Genomic DNA, 5,294 nt, shown 5'->3' with positions numbered 1-5,294 from the left:
TGGATTTGGTCCAGTTGGGACACGTCTTTTGGTGCCTAAACTTGAGGGAGGGCTTTCAGGAGATGTTGCTGGATTTGGGCCAGTTGGTACACGCCTCTTAGTGCCTAGACCCAATGGAGGCGTTTCGGGAGATGTTGCTGGATTTGGTCCAGTTGGGACACGCCTTTTGGTGCCTAAACTTGAGAGAGGGTTTTTAGGAGATTTGCTGGATTTAGGCCAGTTGGTACAGTTGGTACACGTCTTTTGAGACCCAAAGAAAGCACATTGCCACCCTCATCCCACTTTGCCTCGAGACCATTGAGAGTGGACAAAATAGCAACTAGAGAGATGAACAAGAAGACATAAACCATACTGACATTTTTAAGTATGCCCATTTTATCTTTACACAAGTATTCTAACTATGAAATCACAACTTTATATAAACCGTCAAACAACTAATTTAGAACTGTAGTAACATCAGGTGGTAAATATATTTCTATCTTTAAACAATTTACCATCATAATGATATTTTTTTGGATGAGTTTTCCTAATTTATTGGTAACCAATAATTTTTTAAAACTAATTATGCTTATAAAAAATATATTTAATCATTTCCATCTATATTATTTTAGGAAAACTTTACGTAACTTTAATATTAATTCTAGAAGGAAAATATTTCCATCTAATTTAAAATCTGGTTAAAAATATTTCCATATAATTCAATGTTACTTTTTTTTTTTTTTAATATTACCTTTTTTGAGTTGCCATTTGTGCTTTAGGAATCCCCCCGTATCATGTTTTGACAAATTTAAATACTCAATCATGTAAGAGCTGTTTAATTAACGCACGTTCCATATTTTTCAAATTGATTTAAAGGTGACTAATATTTAATAAGCTTGATGGAGAATGTGATGGTTGAAATTCTTGTATATCACATTGAATACTTAGAAAATGCATGCTAAATAAATGTGGTCTATTAAAACAATTTTAAATTATACAGGGCTATTTATTTGATGCTCGCTGACAACAAAATTTAGAAAACCACTCTATCATCAAACCTCTCAAAATGATAAATCTAGGGTGTCTAATTTTTTTTATCCTCCTATATCACTAGTAAATGGAATTGATATGTTTATCATATTTTTATCTTATCAATAGACTAAAAATGATAAGTGTATCGTATTTAATTTTGTTTCTATCAATAATTGTTTTCGTATTCATTTTTAAAAGTCTATAATGATACAATATAAAAGTGGTGTATTAGTTGTAACGACCCTAAAGTTCTACATACTCAGAGTCTCTACTAATGTCTTAGACTCATTTCTTATGTTGAAATATAACTTTTAAAAGAAAACGTCATCTATAGTATAAATATCGAAAACATTAAAAACATTTTTTTCTCTAAAAAACACAGTCATAGTCTTACGTGTATAAATACTACTAAAATGTAGAGAAAATAAAAAGAAATACAAAATAATTTAAAACCATGCATAACAACTATTCTAACCTAAAATATGCTTATGAACATACAACAGGCATGTCAGACGTCATTTCAAATTCGTTCTTCTGTAACATTATTCCTCTTATTTACAATGGTCCATGTGTTAAATTTTATGTTATTTACAATGGTCCATGTGTTAAATTTTATGTTATTTACAATGGTCCATGTGTTAAATTTTATGAGAACATTATAATTTTTAAAATTTTTTTTGCCGTAGTAAAGTCTTGGAATATTATATATATATATATATATATATATATATATTTAATGTTAATGAATGAGGTAGAAATTAAAATTATATGTTCTTGGGGAATGGAGATTTTGAAAATAATGTGAAGAAATATTATTATCATAGTTTTAGAATAAAAGGCTTGTAAGACTAAATTATTCTCTTTCACGCCCATTGTTAGAGTCCCTCACCATAAAGTTGAATCATCTCATTAGATAGAAGATAGAAAATTAGAGACTTCATTGTAATACATCTTTAGAGAACCTAATTAAGCTTGCGACGGTTAGTAGGCATCATAATAAATTTAATGGATGCCTTTCAGGAGATGTTGCTAGATTTCGGCCCTAATAAATTTAATGGAATACTTTCCGGAGATGTTGCTGGATTTGGGCCCTAATAAATTTAATGGATGACTTTCCGGAGATGTTGCTGGATTTGGGTCATTTGGAATGCGCATCTTGGTGCCTAAACCCAATTGAGGCTTTTCGAGAGATTTTGCTGGATTTGGTCTGATTGGGACACGCCTCTTGGTGCCTAAACTTGAGGGAGGACTTTCAAGAGATGTTGCTGGTTTTGGGTCATTTGGTACACGCCTCTTAGGTGCCTAAACTTGAGGGAGGGCTTTCAGGAGATGTTGCTGGTTTTGGGCCATTTGATACACACCACTTAGGTGCCTAAACTTGAGGGATGGCTTCCAGGAGATATTTCTGGTTTTGGGCCATTTGGTACACGCCTCTTGGTGCCTAAACTTGAGGAGGGCTTTCAGGAGATGTTACTGGTTTTGGGTCATTTGGTACATGCCTCTTAGTGCATAGAGGCAATGTAGGTGTTACGGGAGATGTTGAATTTGGTCCTCTTGGGAAACTTCTCTTGGTGCCAAAAGTTTGGGGATGACTTTCATGAGATGTTGCTAGATTTGAGCTAGTTGGTACACGCCTCTTAGTGCCTCCCAATGGAGGCATTTCAGGAGATGTTGCTAGATCTAGTCCCATTGGGACACGCCTCTTGGTGGCTAAACTTGAGGGTGGGCTTTCAGGAGAAGTTGCTGGATTTGGGCCAGTTGGTACACGCCTCTTAGTGCCTAGACCCAATGGAGGCGTTTCGGGAGATGTTGCTGAATTTGGTTATGTTGGGACACGCCTCTTGGTGGTCAAACTTGAGGGTGGGCTTTTAGGAGAAGTTGCTGGATTTAGGCCAGTTGGTACACGCATCTTAGTGCCTAGACCTAATGGAGGCGTTTCGGGAGATGTTGCTGAATTTGGTCGTGTTGGGACAGGCCTCTAGGTTCCTAAATTTGAGGGAGGACTTTAGGGAGATGTTGGTTTTTGACGAGTTGGGACATGCCTTTTATTTGGTAGACCTAATGGAGGTATTTTAGGAGATGTTGCTGGATTAGGTCCAGTAGTTGGGACACAGGGAGGGCTTTTAGGAGATGTTGCTGGATTTGGGCCACTTGGCACATGTCTCTTAGTGCCTATACCCAATGGAGGCGTTTCAAGAAACGTTGCTAAATTTAAGAAAGCACATTGCCACTCCACTTGCCTCGAGACCATTGAGATCAGACAAAATAACAACAAAAGAGAGATCAATAAGAGGACATAAACCATATTGACATTTTTAAGCAAACTCATTTTATTGTCACACAAATATTCTATCTCTAAATCTCACATCTGTATAAACTCACGTGAACAACTAATTTAGAAATATAGTAATAAATTATATTTTTTGGTTGAGTTTTCTTATGGGTAACAAATGATTTTCGGAAACTAATTATGCCCTGTAAAAAAATATATCTAATCATTTCAAATTAAATGAAAATATTTTCATTTAATTTGAAATGGAGGTAAGATGAAACTTATCTAACTCTCCACTTTCACAACTCATTCCCAAATATCTTTCCTCGTAACTAAATTATAATGAAACTTGTAAAAAATTAAATATATGCATGAAATTTTTATGAAAATTTAGAGGTACTATTTTTAAACAAAAAAATTAACAATTTTTATTCATAACTAATTATAAGAATATTTTTTTAAATTTTTTTTTTAAAATTTAATTCCATTTTTTTAGCTTTATTAGAAGTTTAATTGTATTATTGAAACTTTAGACTATCTTTTTTTTTTAATTTAAATTATTTTGTTTTTTTTTTTTACTATTTTTTTAAAGACAAATTTAGTATTTACTATTTGAAAATGTGCATTATTCCTATAAATTTTTGAGATTGGTAGTGGATCTTCATACCATCTTCATAATCACCAAACATAAAAAAGAAAGAACAAAAAATGAATTTGGTAGGGTTCTTCCTGCTATTCATTTTTCCACTTTTCTCTCATCCATTTCTTGTCATTGTTGACTCATCGCTGGACCTGAAGCATAGGCCATCTAGAGATAGACGGAAGGAGAAGTGAAGAGGCGGGGGAGGTCGCCGCAAGGAGAAAGGGAGAGGTGGTGGAGGACACGCTTTGAAGAAATTTAGAGGTGGGGGCCGTCGTAAAGAGAAGGGGAGAGGCGGTGGGGGCCGCCGCAAAGAGAAGGGGAGAGGCGGTGGAGGATGCGTTTCGAAGAAATTTAGAGGTGGAGGCCGCCGCGAAGAGAAGGGGAGAGGCGGTGGGGGCCGCCGTAAAGAGAAGGGGAGAGGCGGTGGAGGACACGCTTCGAAGAAATTTAGAGGTGGGAGCCGTCGCAAAGAGAAGGGGAGAGGCGGTGGAGGTGGAGTCGGTTACCTCACTACACTTCTGACATGTCTTCTAGTTGGTGCGGTCTCTTCTATTCGACTAACCGCTCTCTCTACAAGAGTTATTCTCTATTGTGAAAATTAAGTTCGGGAAATTATTACATTGTGACTTTAGAATACTAGTGATGAAAACAAAATTTTTATCCAAATAGTAATATATTTATGTTAAAATAAAGTCCAAATTTTTTATAAGTATTTAAAAGTTTTTATCATAATTATAAATATTAAATAACTTGCATGGTCTCTTGAAGACATCATTATAAACCTACTTTTTATAATGTCAAAATTTGAGAAGACCCCTAGTTGAGAGCTCCTACTTTCAAGGATGCTAGGGCCTCTTAACATCGTGTATCAAATTTTTTGTCTTTTATTTATTTTCAACTCCCCAGACTAAACTAACCTCAGGATTAGAGTTTTCTCTTCCTTTCTCCTTTTTCTTCTCTCTCTTCTAATCCCCAAAACTCCATCCTCCTCCTCTACCCTAGTTTTGGCTGCGGCCTCTAGGCTCAGGAGTTGGATTTGGTAGTTGTTAGGCTCCGTTCCACGACAGTGCTTAGGGTGGAAAGATAAAGCAGTTTTTTGCAGGTTCTTGAAGTCCAATCAGGGGCTCACAGATCTACCTCTTCAGTAGTTCTAAAAGCACACAATCGATGCGAAAACATAACTAGGAACCTGAGAATGGCTTAACAGCGTGAACTGGTTAAGTTTCGGAGTGAAAGCGGCCAAGATTGGCGTTCGAATTGGAGTTTCAAGAAAACGTGATTTTTGGTAAGAACTCGTGTTTTCTCCGAATTCGAACTCGAATATTAAGATCTGTGATTATCAGAAAAATATAAGAAAATTGTTTCGAA

This window comes from Cucurbita pepo, chromosome LG01, assembly GCF_002806865.2.
Source record: "Cucurbita pepo subsp. pepo cultivar mu-cu-16 chromosome LG01, ASM280686v2, whole genome shotgun sequence".
NCBI classification, from domain to species: domain Eukaryota; kingdom Viridiplantae; phylum Streptophyta; class Magnoliopsida; order Cucurbitales; family Cucurbitaceae; genus Cucurbita; species Cucurbita pepo.
This window is presented reverse-complemented; position numbering follows the sequence as displayed.